Here is a 17403-nt window from a genome sequence, read left to right on the forward strand (position 1 = left end):
TCTCTATTCTGTTCTGTGTTTCTTTTTGTGGCAGTACGGTGCCATTTTGATTATTGTAGCTTTGTAGAATGGTCTGAAGTCTGGGGGGTTACACCTCCAGCATTTTTCTTTTCCTTCAGGATTGCTTTGGCAATTCTGGGTATTTTGTGGTTCCATATCATTTATAGGATTATTTATTCTAGTTCTGTGGAAAATGTCATGGGTAATTTCATAGGGCTCAAAAGAAATAATCCAAGAGCATGGGATAGTTTTCCATTTCTTTGAATCATCGTCAGTGTCCCTTATAAAATGAGGGAGAAAGGAAAAACCACAGAAAAACAGCTAAGCGAGGAGGAGATTCTCAGCCTCCAGGAAAAAGTCTGTTGATGCTGAAGATGATGCAAGACATTGGAAATAAGCTGGAGGCAAAGATGGATAATTTACAGGAAACACTGACCAAAGAGGTTTGCCGGTATTTTGTTGAGGAGGTTTTCCTCTATGTTCCTCAGTGACAGTGGCATGTAATTTTATTTTTTGTGGCATCTTTGTCTGGTTTTGGTATCAGGGTGATGGTGGCCTCATAGAGTGATTTGGGAGTATTCCTTCCTCGGCAGTTTTTCTTGGAAGAGTTTCAGAAAGATAGGTGTTAACTCTTCTCTAAATGTTTTTTCATTTGTTTTTGTCTTTTTAGGGCTGCACATAAAACCCCCCATCCTCATGGATACTGTGTTGAGTTCTTAACCTGCTGAGCCACAGTGGGAACTCCTGTAATCAGGTATGTACTAGAACATTTAATTGTTAACAATTTTATGCCTGCGTGAAAATCATGTGACTGGAAGGATGAACCTCCATGTGCCATCACCAACTTCATTGCCAGTGTCATTTCTTCTGTACCCATGGTTCTAAAAGTATAGTCCCAGGAGTTCCCATTGTGGATCAGTGGGTTAAGAATCCAACTACTGTCCAAGAGCATGTGGGTTCCATCCCTGGCCTCACTCAGTGGGTTAAGGCTCCAGCTTTGGCATGAGCCACATCATAGGGCACACAGGAAGGTTGGATCTGGAGCTATAGCTCCAATTCAGCCCCTAGTCTGGGAACTTCCAAATGCTGCAAGTGCTGCCATAAAGAGCAAAGAAAAAGGGGAAGGGGGGCAACATGACTACTCTGTACCCACATCTCAGCAAGGCAACAAGCATCTGGGGCTGCAAGCAAGTGTCCTCTTTACATGAACATGGACTCCCCAGTTCACTGCAGTGCTCACCTCAATCTCCCAGATACCAGTAGCACCCTTCCCCCAACCGAGTCACAAGATCAAAAAAAATCTCCAATTCATTACAGTACTATTTAAAAGAAGCAAGAAACACCAGTGATTCTAAGAAATAGATAAATAATGATGAGGCCAATGAGAACACCTCTATGGCCCCCAGGTGTGTAGTATGGGGCTGTGGTTTTTTCATTTGTCTTTTACTTTTTTTTTTTTTAAGGGCCACTCCTATGGCATGTGGAAGTTCCCCAGGCCAGGGGTTGAATTGGAGCTGCAAATGCTGGCCTACCCTGCAGCAACAGCAACACCAGCTCCGAGTAGCATCTGCAACCTGTACCACAGCTTGCAGCAATGCCAGATCTGTAACCCACTGAGTGAGGTCAGGGATTAAACCTTTGTCCTCAGAGATACTAGTTGGATTAATTATGCTGAGCCACAATGGGAACTCTGGGGCTGTGGTTTTAATAACTCACACATCCAGACCCTGGAAGGATGGAACAGGGCTTCGTAGCCTCAGCTGTCTCTGCATTTGGGACCAGGTATGTCTGGTGGTGAAGCTGTCAGCTGCATTGTGGGAGGTCCAGCAGCCTCCCTGACCTCAATCTACCCAGATGCCAGTAGCAACCCTCCCCCAACCAAGTCATCACAATCAAAAAAATGTCTCCAATTCATGACAGCACTCTTTAAAAGAGGCAAGACATGGAAATAGCCTAAATGTCCATTGACAAATGAATGGATTGAAGTCCTGCATATATACAGTGAAATGCTACTCAGCCAATAAAAAACAAATACCATTCACAGCAACATGACTGCAATTAGAGAGTCTCATCCTAAGTAAGTCAGAAAGAGAGAAACAAATATGATATGATATAACATATGGAATCTAAAAGAGGGCACAAAGGAAGCTATTCACAAAACCAGCAGACTCATGGACATACAGAAGAGGCTTGTGGTTGCCATGGGGTGGGGGGAGGAGGAAGAGGGATGGACAGGGGATTTGGGGTTGGTCAATGGAAACTCCTACATTTAGAATAGATAATCCATGAGGTCCTACTGTCCAGCACAGGGAACACTCTCCAGTCTCTTGGGCTAGAACCTGATGGAAGAGAGTATGAGAAAAAGAATATGTACTCTGACTGAGTCATATGCTGTCTAGCAAAAGTTGACCCAACACTGTAAATTCACTCCACTGCAAGAACAATGAAATTTAGAAACATGTCTCCTGACATTGTCACATGTTCCCTGGGGAGCAAAACCATACCTGGTTAGAGCCATTGGACTAGAGCCACATCCCCCTCTCAGCCTCCAGGATTTTATGAAGGCATCTGTCATGATTCCAGAGATTTCTCACAAGGAGTTGGACGCATGAAGGATGGATTTATAGCAGCTCTGGAATCAGAATTCTGTGTGTCTGAAACAACAGCTCTGTCATTGGCTTGATGGCTTCTTCTTAATTCCAGCTTCCTCAGTGTTAAATCAGGAACCAATAACATTTCCTCTTAGAGTTCCTGCAAAATGCACTGAAAAAAATGGTATGCAAAGCACTGAGCCTGGCAGCTTCATAAGCATGAAAGGTGTTTCATAACCCCTAATCCTTCCCTGGTGAAAATCAGCCCAGATTCTGTAGTTGGAAGCACATGGGATCCAGATTCAAAAGCCCCGAACCCAAGTCATACCTTGGCTGCTTAGCAGAACGGACAACTTGGCAAGTCATTTGTCCCTCTTTCTAAGACAGAAATGTGCCGAGGTCCAGCCCCAGCAGCCAGGGAGTGCCGAAGGAGAGGATGGGCTACAAATGGCGCGGAAAGAATTGGAGCCAACTCCTCAGCTGCATGCTGCAGATGACCCAATTTATTAAATGAAAATCATCAGTTTTTATACCATTTCACAATCAGATTTCGTGTAAGATTTAACATTAACATTTGATTTAAAGCCCTTTTGTTCCCTCCACCCGAGATACAAAAAAGAAGGTTAGTTAAAACATGTTCCTTTCAACTTCAGATTTTCCTACAAGATTACAAACTTAAAGTTTCACACTGTATTTTTCTTAAAAGGTCAACAACAGTAGCTATTCTATTCTATATTAAGAACAAAGCTTTAATAAGTAATAAACTATGATACCTAACATTCTTTAACTAAAGGTGTATGTGGTTAACAAAACGCATGAAAGCTTTGGGCTCATGGCATTCTTAAAACCACGATTTATTTGGCGCCAGCAAGCTAAGCATTTAACCTATTGTGCTGATTTACGTAAGTTCCAAACCACCAATTTCAATAGAAAGGAGTATTATACCCAAAAATTAACAAATGCCCCCACAAGGGATGAAAGTTACAAGTGACACTGTTAAAAAATATATCTATTATAGAAAATAGCAATTTATAGGCCACACAACATTTTCCCAGCCCCAAACTTCTTTTTAAGTAAAGGGACTGAAATCATAAGTTTCCCCTGAATACTCTCACAAAATAGGTGCCATAAATTGTTACTCCAAAACAAAGGCTTTTTCCATTACATTGTTTAAACAACTTCATTCTGTTTTGGTTCAAGTGTTTTACGTACCCAGGGCAAATCTTTAGCAGTAAGAAAGCTGTGAATAGAGATAGAAAAGGAAAGATAAACACAGAAAAATAGATTAACATATTTTTAGGGGATATCATTTTTATTTTCCTGGAACCGATGTCTTTCAAGGGATTGCTCTGCAATCCTTCTTTCTTCAGCTTGTCTGTAGCTCTGCTAACCAGACAAGCCTCACGCATCCGCAATCCTTCTTCTTTCTTCAGCTTGTCTGTAGCTCTGCTAACCAGACAAGCCTCATGCAGGTGCCGACTGTGGCTTTGCTTTCTTTACTGGAGCAGCCCTATGGCTCCCGACAGAAATGATTACCACCAGGAGGTGAGAAATAAGCTAAACAAACTAGAGGAAGGATGATGGTTAGGACTATGAAATCTTTGAAATATTCCTGGAAAGGAAAGTCAAACCTCTTTAACAAGTACAGAGAAGTGAGAATATAGCAAAGGCAGGGTAAGGTACAGGGAAGAAAAGAAACATAATACCAGGGGTCCTTAACCTCTAGTCCTGTACCAACCAACTGGTGACCCATAGGCCAGACCTGGCCACTCCTAACCTCTGTTGAGCCCCACATAGTGTCATGGTGATTGTTTCCTGTGCATTAAATGCCATCTAAGTGTCATTAAAATCCACATTTCAGGCCTTTCTGCAAACCTGCAAAGGCCAAATCATGCTGGGCTCCTATTCCCAAGGGCCCTTTGGGGAGGCAGTCCCCATGGGGAAAGGCAGAGGACCCTCCCCCAGCCCTTACCTGGCCTAAGTCCTTCATTTATTTTACTAGCCTTGCCCCTGGAGGCCCTGGAGTTTGTGACCTTGGCTTATGTCAAGAGAACTGTCTGGGAATGTCCTTCCGATTCCTTTTCTGCTGGACTCCTCCACCTCGCAACTCAGTGTTCCTTCATCATCACGTGTGTCCACTGGATAGACTGCCTCTAGGATTTTCAGAAACAACCTAGCTTTCTTTGTAGGAGGACTAGGAGGGATACAGCATGATGTTTCTTGTTTCCTGAACAGCACCCAGGTTTCCTTGGGGATTCAGGTGGGAGCCGGAGTTTGCCACCTGCTATCAGCCTCTCCATGGATGAACTCATGAACCTCTGCAGATGCCAACCCACAGCAACCCCTGAGTGAAGCTCAGGCTGGAGACCAGGAGTGAGGCATTCTGTGCTCTGGAAAAACTGGAAGAAAAGTTATTCAGGTAGATATTTTTAGGGGATTTTTCTGAGCCCAATTCTTGTACCTCCTCATATCTAGAAAACCTAAACTCCTGGATGGAGACTGATGTCTGTGGCTAGTAGTCTCCTTCACGAGGCCAGCAGCAAACTTCTATAAAGTGTGTGCCTGACTGCATGCACCTCCCCCTTCACCCTTATCACTTAGATCTAGATAGCACCCCGTTCCTCCTTGGGGCAGTATTTCAGGGCTCTTTGAAATACGGCCTCCTGGGCTGTAGTGAAGTGGACAAAAGATGTCACAGTCATCTGTGAGCACAGCCACTCCCAAGGGTGGGCCAGTGAGCCCTGAGGGAACTCAGGGAAGAAACAAGGAAAATGGGCACACAGTTGAGGTGTCTATCAAAGGAGTGGTTCCAGGAAGCCCAGACCTTCACATCTCCCCATAGAAACTGCTTTTCTGTAAATCTGGTTTTCTAAAATTTTTTGGTTCCTGCTACCTGCCTATATATCTTAGCTCCCCCCACCCCCTTCACCTCCTCAGAGCAATTTCTCAGTGCTTCCTGAGATGCTGTCTCCAAAGTTCAAGTCCTGCTTTTGCCCCAAATGAAATTCAACTCTCAACTCTCAGGTTGTGTTTTTTTTTTTGTTTTTTTTTTTTAGGTGCCTGTGGTTTAGGGAGGGTTGAGTCCATACCCATTTCCAGGGAAAAACTTGTGACCCAACCAGAAGCCCTTACAGTTGGTCTTGAGCCTTGGGCAACATTCACTGGGAAAAAAGTGTGCTCTCTCCATCTGGGACCAGAAGTGAGTGGAAGGCAGAAGGGGGTGCTCTTGTGCACACAGCCTGTTGAAAGAGTGGATCTGAGATCCAGCCAAGCCTGCAGCCCTAGTCCTTCAGGATTCTTTTGGTCTCATCTAAGCCAATTAATTCCCATCTTCTCTTGAGGCCGTTGAATTGGTTCTTCTTACAGCTAATCAATATAAGACAAATTTGAAAGAAGTGCTTGAAGATGGAAACAAAGCCAAAGGATACTTCCTGTTGTCACTCAGTGGGTTAAGAACATGACTGGTATCCATGAGGATGTGGGTTCAGTCCCTAACCTCATTCAGTGGGTTAAAGATACAGCATTGCCATGAGCTGTGGCATAGGTGACAGATGTGGTTTGGATCTGGTGTTGCTTTGGTGAAGGCTAGCAGCTGCAGCTTCCATTTGACCCCTAGCCTGGGAAATTCCTATGCCACTGGTGAGGGCTTTAAAAAGCCAAAGGCTTGGAGTTCCCATCGTGGCTCAGTGGTTAACAAATCCGACTGGGACCCATGAGGTTGCGGGTTCGATCCCTGGCCTTCTCAGTGGGTTAAGAATCTGGCATTGCCATGAGCTGTGGTGTAGGTCGCAGATGTGGCTTGGATCTCGAGTTGCTGTGGCTCTGGTGTAGGCTGGCGGCTACAGCTCTGATTCAACCCCTAGCCTGGGAACCTCCATATGCTGCGGGAGCGGCCCAAGAAATGGCAAAAAGACAAAAAAAAAAAAAAAAAAAAAAAAAAGTCAGGTCATGCTGAGTATGCAGCCCCTGTGTCAGTAAGAATATAAATGGGCTTACCTGCCCCAGTGAAGTCACCCTGGGGTCCAATGGAGCTGTAGACATGGGAGCCAGGGGCCCCGGCACACTCAGTCTTCTGCAGCCAGGCCAGGGAGGCTCAGCATGCTGAGGTTCGATGATTCCAGTCTCTCTGTAGGGAGGGATGTGGCCCTCCCCTGGGGGGTGGGCACAGTCAACCTTCAAGTTGCCGCTCTTGCCATGCTGTGCTGGGCCTGGAGGGGCCTTGGGACAGCTGTTTTTGTGAGGGAGCCTCCACTAAGCGAGGATGAAAGAGGGCAGTGTTTTCATCTAAGCCTTGTCCAGTGTCCTTTAGTTTTTCCTCGTTAACAGCTGGGCAGTCTACCTGATAGTCCCAGAGTGGATCCCGTCTAGGGACAGCTACTGCTCCAACTGGCTGGTGGTTATCTTGCTGGTGGAGGTGGTCAGCGTGGGCCTGAGCTGCTATCCAGACCCTTTTCCTGGGGGAAGAGGGTGGAGGATAATAGAGATGTCCTGCCAGGTAAGGTCACAGGACTGAGCGAGATTCTGGAATTCCTTGATGTAGGCGGAGGGGTCAGAGGAAAAGGAGCCTAGCCTTTCTCAACTTGAGAGACATCAGATGGAGAAAGAGACCGGGACCCGGCCCATCCCCCCTGCTCCTGCATCTTCCCATAAAGGGCGTAATGGAGCTGGTTGGGGATGTCTTTGGAGGCAGGAGGGTGGCTCCGGGACCATGTATGAGGAGAGAGAGAGGCGCCAGGGTCTGGATCAGGACCAGGAGGAGCTGAAGAAGTGGAGGGCAGAGGGGAGGGTTACTGGGAATTGGTGGGAGAGCTGGCAGCTTGGAGAGGTTTCCAAGGGGGAGGGGGAGAGTCTGCAGGATGAGAGGGGGAGACACAGAATCAGAGGGAGGTGGTTGTGAATCATTGGAGGGAAGGAGGGGGGTTTGAGAAGTAGCGCAAGATAAGCAGAGGGAGACTTGGGATCAGAAACCAAAACAGGTCTGAATGTGGGGAACGTCAGACTACGTGCCATTATGGTGACAAAAGATATCAAGGTCATATAAGATATTACACTTGAAAGTGCATTTTCATGCCTCCAAGACCCATTCTCCAATGTATATTGTGTCCAGGCGACATCGCAAAGAATTCCAGATGCTTGTGCCTGATGTCTCCTCTTAGTCCAAGAGTATTTAAAGTTTGTAAGATGCAGCCCTGGGGTGTCTCCCTGGAGGAGTGAAGGAAATTTTCCCCACAATGAGAAGGAAAGAGAGGACTAAGAGGGGACAGAGGGTAAGTAAGGGACCGCCCCTGGGAGGGCCACTCCTCAGGCTGAGCATCCCCAAGGTCTGAGTAGTAGACCCAAGAAGACAGGGGGTTGTGCTCTGTTGTGGATGTCCCCAGGTCAGGGGAACCGGGGCACAGTGGCCGGGCTGACAGAGGCCTGGGAAAAGTGGCAGTTACTCACCCGAGAATTAACAGACCAGTGGCAGATGGGGAGTGGATAATGGAAAGGTGACTTTCCCACTTCAGCATTCCTGCCTGGCTTGGGTTCCAGAGGGTTGGTGGGAGGAGCCTAAGTCAGGGACCCAAACCTGGTTGGGATCAGGAGGTGAGCCCAGGAGGAGCTGCTGCTTCCTGCTCTCCGGACAGCAAACCCAGGAGATTTGGGCACCTCTGACAGGCTTCCTATCCCCTTGCCATTTTCTCCTGGGTTTGGGCCCCAAATGTTAGATTTGCCAAGGGAGGAATGTTGCAAGGCTCAGTCAGCAAAGCAAGAGAAATTGATTACGGCATCTGAAACGAATGGGCTGAGCTCAGCATGGGGCCAGCAGCACCTGCAAGGCAATGTGAGGATTCTGAAGGCTCCCTGGCAGGAATCCTTAGTGGGACTTTATGGCAAGAACAAGGAGAAGGTAGCAGAATTCAGAGGAGGGGTAGGAGGTCTGCTCCTATGACCTAGCAATGGTGGCACCAGGAATTGACCTAGAGAGAAGGTGACCTCTGTAGGTGGTTCATCAATGCAGGCAGTTATTTTCTGAAGGCCATTGTTTCTCACTGCCCAACTGGAGCAGCCACATCTTGGGGTTGGGGGGTTCTGTCATCATCCCCATGGGAACCTATCCAATACCTTGCATGAGAGCACAGAGTTTGGGCCAAACAAGTGTCTGTTGAATGGGTGAATCAGCCAATGGCAGGGAGACAAAAGGCACCCTCCGAATTCTCTTCTTTGGGATGCTCATGGCAGGAGACCACCCCCTAAGCCTTTCCCCTGTGGGACATAAACCATCTTCTGAGACAGACACATCCACCCATCATATGCAGACTGCATCCTGAGAACTCACTCTTTCCAGCCATTAGGAATTCCCCCCAATGTCCACCCCATGGACCCTCACGGTGGGGTTCCTCACAAGGTCCTCCTTCTGGAAGAGAATACTCCATTGCAAGCCACCACTTAGAACCCTGTGAACAGAGAGTGTGCACTCTGGGCAAACCATGCACACAGGTAACTTCATTCATTAGCATGTATGCTTGTGTGCCTTTGTGGGGACTTTGTTTTTTAACTTTTAATTTTGTTTTCATTCAAGTTTAGTTGAATTATAATGTTGTGCCCATTTCTGTCATACAGCAAAGTAACGCAGTCACACACATGTGTACATTCTTTTCCTCAGACAATGTTCCATTATGATCTATTCTAAGAGACAGGAGATAGTTCCCTGTGCTTTACAGGAGGACCTCATTTCTTATCCATTCGAAATGGAACTGTTTGCACCCACCAACCCCAAAGCCCCATCAAGCCTTTGTTTGGACTCAAATACAGCCAGAAGCCCGATTCCATTGCCCACCAACCATCTCCTTCTGCCCAATAACAATTCTAGTCTCTCTTCTGCTTCAGTTTTACTGCCCTAGCCTTTTATAATCACTTAAGTGGGGAAAAATACATATATATCCAGGAAATCAACAGCAGTAAAGCAACCATTTCCCCAGTAACAACAATTTTGACTTTAGGGGCACAATGGCCACAACCTTAATAGCTCTGAAGTAAATGCAGCTTCCAGTGCATCTTGCCAGAAAGATTTTCACCCAGAGTCCAGGGTCAGGGCCAGAATTTCTAGTCCTAGGATGAATCACACCATTTCCTCTATCCAAACATCACTTTCCCATACCTGGGCCCACACCACCAGCACAATCTAGTGAGAACTGGATGGACATTAGTTTAAGAATATTTGTTGAGTATCTACTGTGTGAGGGGAACTATAGCAGAGCCTGGGAATCAAAGGAGAAGGAGCAGAAAGTCTCTGAGCACTTAGTCCCATGGAGAACCTGGCCAGTGAAGAGGCAGTTACATTAGGAAAAACACAGGTGCTCTGTGGACTTGTGACAGCACCAAGAAGGGACATCCAATCTTTGCTGGACCAGAGGCAGAGAGCAGCTTTACAGGAAGGCCTATGGAATGCATAGGAGGTGACCAAGGGCAGATGTGATGACAGAGGCTTCCCAGGGTTGCAGGTAGAGACAAGAAAGCATCCCCTCCTCCGGAGACTGAACATAGGGGAGTATGGCTAGAATTTAAAAGTGTAAAGAGAAAAGCTGCTCTGGAAGAAGCAGGGGCCAAAGAGACCCTGAAAGGCTTTGTAGCTTTTAAAGCCTCAGAACTTTGGGACACCCTGTGTATGGTGTCCAACAGCCTCCCAAACTCATCTGTGGGACTAGACACCCAAGTGGGACAGCGTGGGGGAGGAGGGCTGAGGAGGAACTGGAGAGGAGCTCTGGGATGACGGAAATAGTCACAGTCTTTATCAGGGTCGTGCTGATGCTCAGGTGTAGACATTTGCCAAAAGCACAGATTTGTACTCTTTGGAGGGTGGAGGGATGGGGACACTATGAGCATTTTACCTCCGTTTAGAAAAAACTTGTTGCATGAGATTCACAAGCTGCAGGATAGTGTGTGCTGTGTGATACCACTTAGTAAAAAAGTGCAAGGCAGTGTGTGCTGGATTAACATATACACAGTATTCTACCTAAAATGCCCAACGAGGACCTGCTGTGAAGCACAGGGAAATATACTCATTTGGTAATATCCTGTATGAAAATATAATCTGAAAAATAATATTTATAAGGAACTGAATCAGTGTGCAGTACATCCCAAGCTAACCCAACCTTGTAATTTACTGTTTTCTCACTTTTTCTAAAACATTAAAAGTTAAAGAAAACAAAGGCAAGGTATGTTTTCTACCAACACACACTCAGAGATGGCACCTTCAGTGCAGATATGTTGCTGGCTGTGGGTCCAGGGCATCCGAGTGGCACAGTGGCACTGGGAAAATCCCATAGGTGGGTTTGCTAGCAAGGCCTGGGGATGAGCCTGGTGGGTGGGGACATGCCACATTAGAAAGAAACTCTGTTCAGTGCCAGGCCAGGCCTGGGTGCATCCAGGCGGGCCCTTCTGGCCCACAATGACTAGAAACCCCTCATTGGGTTTCAATTCTTAGCCTCACCCACAGTTCAGGGACACATGGTGGGATTGTCCAAGTACACGGGACACTTTTCACGGAGCATACCAGGTCAGTTTTATGACCCACAGCGATGGCCCCCTGGTTTGGGAGCCTTGGCTCTGGCTTCGGCAGGTCCCTGGGGCAGGTGGATGGTAGTGTGGCCTCCTTCACAGGCCACATCTTGAATGTCACGGAAGCTGTGATGAGGAAGGGAGATGAACAGGGACCTGAAGGTGCATATGATGCTGGCCTTGGGTCCAGGGCATCCGAGTGGCACAGTGGCACTGGGAAAATCCCACAGGTGGGTTTGCTAGCAAGGCCTGGGGATGAGCCTGATGTGTGGGGAAAGGTCACATTAGACAGAAACTCTGTTAGGTGCCAGGCCTGGGTGCATCCAGGCAGGCCCTCCTGGCCCACATTGACTAGAAACTCCTCACTGGGTTTGGATTCTTAGCCTCACCCTGGCAGCAGTTCAGGGACACATGGCAGGATTGTCCAACTACATGGGATGCTTTTCACAGAGTGGACCACGTCAGTTCTATGAGCCACAGTGATAGCCCCCTGGTTTGGGAGCCTCAGCTCTGGCTTAGGCAGGTGCCTGGGGCAGGTGGGTGGTCCTTCACAGGCCACATCTCGAATGTCACAGAAGCTGTGCTGAGGAAGGGAGATGAACAGGGATCTGAGGATGTACCTGAATCCACATCAAAAGAAGATGAAGACTCTCAGGCTGTCTTCAAATCAGGGAATGAGAGGTTGAAACCCTCTGTTAGGAAAGAGAATGATACAGTAAGAGACAAGGAAAAGGTTCTTAAACAGAGAGCATCATTGGAAGAGCTGCCTGAACAGCAACAAGCAGGGTCTGATGCTGACAATGAAGTCATGAGATTGAGCAGCTTATATCTGAACAACAGTCTTATTAAAGCAAACCCAATACTTCACAAATGACTCCAGTTTGGGAAGAAAGAAAATGCATTCGTACATCAGGACAAGGAAGAACTTCAAGTGTCACTGTCAAATTGCACCATGAACACAGAGTCATTAAAAATACAACTGCAAGAGTTGTGACTCCAGATTCAGACAATCATTTAAGATGTGATTTGGGAGTTCCCGTCGTGGCGCAGTGGTTAACGAATCTGACTAGGAACCATGAGGTTGCGGGTTCGGTCCCTGCCCTTGCTCAGTGGGTTAACGATCCAGCGTTGCCGTGAGCTGTGGTGTAGGTTGCAGACGCGGCTCGGATCCCGCGTTGCTGTGGCTCTGGCATAGGCCGGTGGCTACAGCTCCGATTCAACCCCTAGCCTGGGAACCTCCATATGCTGCGGGAGCGGCCCAAGAAATAGCAACAACAACAACAACAAAAGACAAAAAGACAAAAAAATAAAAAAAAATAAGATGTGATTTGAAGAGAGTTCCCATTGTGGCTCAGTGGGTTAGGAAGCTGACTCATATCTATGAAAATTCAGGTTCCATCCCTGACCTTGCACAGTGGGTTAAGGAGCAGACATACCATGAGCTGGGGTGTAGATCTCAGACATGGGTTGGATCCCTCATTTCTGTGGCTGGGCCTAGGGTCTGTTAAAATGGATATGTCTAAACTAAAAGAGGATATTGAAAACCTAGTAGAGGCCTCGAGGGAAATGTAAACTGAAAAGTAAGCATTGCAGGAGACAAATATCCACCTTTCTATGATGCAGAGAAAGAAGGAATTGGAGAATGTCACAGGGACGGAAAAGGTTCTTGCTTTTGAGCATCTGATGAAAGAGAAAGAACAAGGCAAAATAGGAATTAAGTCAGCTTTGAGATGCCTTGACCTCCATGCGGGCGAAGACAGTTCTGAGTCCAAAGGAGAGCAACAGCATGATGTTGGCATTGAAACAGAAACAAATGGAAAGCTGTGCCCTCCAGGGTGAGGGTCCACATTTATGCCACAAAGAACTCCATTTAAAGCAGGAGCTGGAGAGGTTGAGTAACCAGGCTTTCCAATCTGAAGATCCTATAACCTCAAAGCTTTGTTTGCAGAGGAAAGAGCAGCGAAACTAAGAATGAAAGAAGCCACCTTGGAGGAAAAGCTCCTTCTATGCTTCAGTGCAGTGGGAACTACAAGCCATCAAGTGAGTATGCAGATAGAGTCACTGAAGGAACACCATAAAGTCACCACCAAGCATAGAGAGGACACTTCTCTGGAGCTTTCATTGTCCCACTTCCTCTCCTGTGAAAAAAATTTTTTAAAAACAGAAAAGCAGGACTTCGTGTTGTGGATGAGTGATTAGCGAACCCGACTAGCATCCATGAGAATGAGGGTTTGATCCCTTGCCTTGCTCCTTGGTCTAAGGATCTGGCATTGCCGTGAGCTCTGGTGTAGGTCTCAGATATGGCTCGGATCCTGCATTGCTGTGGCTCTCGTGTAGTCTGGAGGCTACAGTTCTGATTGGACCCCTAGCCTGGGACAAAAAGACCAAAAATGAAAGAAAAGCAGTGCTGACCTGAGGGGCTGGCCTAGTGCTTTATGCAGGATTCATGCTGTTAGATGCTGCCTGGTGCTCACGAAGGCCAGGCTGTCCTCCTCTGGCACAGAAACAATCTCTCAGGACATCTGCCCGAAGCACACTGCAACAGATGAAGTGGGATAAAACAGGACCACTTTATGCTTTTGCCTGTACATATACAAACAAGGGCATCTTGCCAGTCATGGAATAGTAAACTTTCCTCTCTTGCAGCTCCTTTGAGTGCCCGGGGCTTCTTAAAGAATGACAACCTGTTGGACTCTGCTTATACCTTCTTCAAGGAACTGCTGAGCTCCCCAATCACAGAACCACCCCTCCTCCTGTCAGCACCCCATCCAGAGCACACCCCTGCCTCCTTGAGCCCTCCCCCAAATCATCCACCCAAAGCCCACATCCTGGAAGTCCTATTATCCTTTACTGAGAGGCTCCAAAGCCCCCCATGAGGTCAGCTCTCCCCCATGAAAATGAGTCATTCGGCTCATGTCACAACAGCTGTGTTTCTTCTGGTCTTTTCTGAAGGACAGTGACAGCACAGACAGCAGGACAGGAGGGGGAGGATTCTGGAGGGGAGTGAATGGAGTGCTGATGTGAAGGCTTCCATTTTTCTAGGTTCTGAAACACCCAGACCGTCACCCCTGTGACCTTGAAGATGAAGAGAGGGGGGACTAAGTCAGAAGGTTGAGGAAAGTAGGAAATATCTGCTCTAAGTCTTCTGGAGATGGGGAGGGAGCTGACCAGAGGGTTGTACTGGAAGGAGCTGGCCCTGTAAGGGCACAGGTGCACCTGGCTGGCCACTTCAGGGTGATGATGGAGATGACAAGGAGGGGGACAAAGGAGGTGGGGATGATAACAATGACCAATTCTGAACACCTACTATGTGCTAAGCACGGTTGGAAGAGCTTCACATTTCATCTCACAACTACAATCTGAGACAGATCATGGCATTTATCTTGCACAGAAGGGCTCTGTACCAAAGGATGCAGCAAATTCCAGCAGAAATAACCAAACTGTAGGAGCCCTGGGGAGCAAACTGGCTTTTTAACCATGACTGTATGGATCTTTCAGCTGCAACTCATGGTGGCAGGAACCAGCCTGACTTAAAGCTATTTTTGGTAACTTCAAACAAATAATATTCAGGCTGGTGGCAAATTAAAACTAGCAACAAGTGGAATTCTTGTTGTGGTGCAGTGGTTCAGAGGTGTCTCTTCAGTGCCAAGACACAGGTTCAATCCCCAGCCCCTCACAGTGTTAAAATTTCTGGCACTGTCACAGCTGAGGCTCAACTTGCAACTATGGCTCAGATCTGGTCCCTGGCCCGGGAACTAAGTATACCTCATGGCAGCCACAGAAAATTAGTGTAATTTTTTTTGAAAATGAGCAGCAAGAAGACTTCTCATTGTGTCTCAGTAGAAATGGAGGTGACTAGTATGAGGATGAAGGTTCAATCCCTGACCTCACTCCAGTGGGTTAAGGATCTGGTGTTGCCATGAGCTGTGGTGTAGGTTACCTTGGCTCTGGCATTGCTGTTGCTGTGGCATAGGCTAGCCTCTATAGCTCCAATTCAACCCCTAGCCTGGGAACCTCCATATGCCATGCGCACAGCCCTAAAAAAAAAACAAACAATAACACCAAAAAACTAGCAACCACAACAAAAAATCTTATTGAAGATTTCACTTAGTGCCAGAGCTGGTGCTGAACTTCGCATGGATTATCTGTCACTCCTCACAAAAGGCAGGTCACCATCACTATACGCATTTATTTTGGCCCCACCCATGGCATGCAGAAATTCCCAGGCCAAGGATCACAGCTGAGCCACAGCAGTGACAGCACCTGATCCTTAATGGTTAGGCCCCCAGGGAACTCCTGTATCCCCATTTGAAAGATGAAGAACCTGAGGCAGAGAGTCATGTGTCCACAGTCATGCAAGGAATCCCTACTGAACAAGATGACTTTTTGACAAGATGAAGGGTTTACTATGGTACAGAGAAGATGCAGATGTCATTGAGTCCTGAAAAACATCTTGAAACATTAAATTATGGTTTCTCACCATCACTTTGCATGTTTTCTTCAGATGAGAGAAAACCCAGTGCAAAAAAAGCTTGGATGAAATGCATCCAGGTGGTAAACCTATCCAGTATTTGTGGGCCTGGAACCTATTCCAAATGGTTCTGATTCAGCAGATCTAGAGCAGGCCCTGAGCATCTGCCTTTCTTTTGAAAGTTCCACAGGCTATGATGATGGCACTTAGGGCTGAGCACTAGATTCTCTGCAGGTCCAAACCCAAACTTCCTCCTGGATGCCAGTCAGGTTGGTTACCGCCAAGCCACAAGGGGCACTCCTAACATGGGTATTAGTATCATCCCCATTCTACAGATCAGGAAACTGAGGCACAGAGAGGTTTAGTCCTTTGCCCAAGTTAACACAGCTAGCAAATGGCAGAGCTGGGACCAGCGTGACAGTCTGGCTCCAAAATCCATGTTCGGACTCGCTCTGCTTGATCTCCAAGAATCTTCAAAAATGCAAGCCTTAACCCAAAACTTTTCTCCCCACCCCCAGTCCCTCTGGGTCTCCAGCTTCAGGGCACTCATTCAGTTCCTCTAACCATCCATCCTCCTTCCTTGCTCTTTCAGAACACTTTCTCACATCGCTGTTTTCTTTCTTTTTTTTTAAGTCCTCTGTTCTCTTAAACATTTTCAACTAAATGACAGACTCTAATGGCATGCTGTATTTCTCAGCCCTCAACACACCTGTAATTAGGGTACTTCCTAGGTAATTATTTGCTTCCTGTCTTTTCCAGCTGGAGGTGCATTCAGACACCACCTCAATCTTGTTCATCACATGATCTCAGTCATGGAAAACCCACCAAACCAGCCAAAAGGAAGGTCCTGGCACAAAGTAAGCTCTTAATTTGTTGTTCAATGACTGGATGAGTGGAATACACTCAAGCCTCATGCTTTCTTTTTCTTGCTTTCAGTACATGACACACCCCTGTGCTCAGAACACCCCCCATATAGGCCCCACTACACTCCCATAGCACAGGCAAGGGCTATGGAAAATAAAGGCTCTGCAGGCAAATATGTGGCCCTGGACAAGTCATTTCCCTCTTAACTATCCTGGGTTTCAGAAGTGTGATGGGGATCCTAACAAGTCCCAGGGGGATGTAACTTGTAAAAGAGGAACTACCTGCACTTCTAACCCATCAAGGCTGTCATTATTACTTGCTTTACATGTGTTTCCAGCAAGGCTTTGGCTCTGGAAAGCCAAGATCCATGTCTACCTGGTCCAGTGCCGCATCTCAGGCATGGTATCCTCAGGCTCATACTGGGCCATGTACAGAGCAAAAGTTAGGTAATTAAGAGTTAAGTAAATGAGTCCCTGCTCTGAGCAGGGATTCACAGATATCCCATGAGTTGATGGGTCACTTTTGGTGTAAAAGCACACTCCTGAGACACAGGCCCGCCTCCCACCTAGGCCCTGGTCCCCAGGGGAAGCAGGCCCCTAACTCCACCATGGGCAGGTACCGCTGGCACAGAGAAGCATCTTCACAAGTGCCCCACAAGCCCTTGTCTTCTGCCTTGGCAGGGGAGGAAGAACAGGTGTTGAAAGAGGGCTTCCTCAGGCTAGTGGCCAAGGCCGTGGAGGTTTTGGGGTTCTGCATTCACCAAGACCATGGAAGCGGGGTTGATTGACTTCAGGGGAAGGAGTGAGCCCCACAGAAGGCAGGAGAACCGGCGCTGGGCTCCACAGGCTGTTCTCCTACTGCTCTCAGATGCAGCCATGGCGGCTGCCCCAGTAACCGACCAAAGTACTGGTGCCTCCGTGGGGAGGCTCCTTTGAC

At 47.3% G+C, this 17403-nt stretch overlaps 1 long non-coding RNA gene across 1 annotated transcript; it reads right to left on the reverse strand.

The window, feature by feature from the left end:
• Nucleotides 1-3072: 3072 nt before the first annotated feature.
• LOC146404490 (uncharacterized) lies at nucleotides 3073-17403 on the reverse strand. The gene is made up of 4 exons (XR_014842592.1): nucleotides 17228-17403; nucleotides 13545-13668; nucleotides 6588-7045; nucleotides 3073-4990 (listed from the first exon to the last, which is right to left on the reverse strand). It is a non-coding gene; the product is annotated as an uncharacterized LOC146404490 (long non-coding RNA).

The sequence above is a fragment of the Sus scrofa genome, chromosome 3 (assembly GCF_054392235.1).
Source record: "Sus scrofa isolate SSC_HxYL_T2T_F1_AM1 chromosome 3, Sscrofa_HxYL_maternal_Yorkshire_Landrace_v2.0, whole genome shotgun sequence".
NCBI classification, from domain to species: Eukaryota; Metazoa; Chordata; class Mammalia; order Artiodactyla; family Suidae; genus Sus; species Sus scrofa.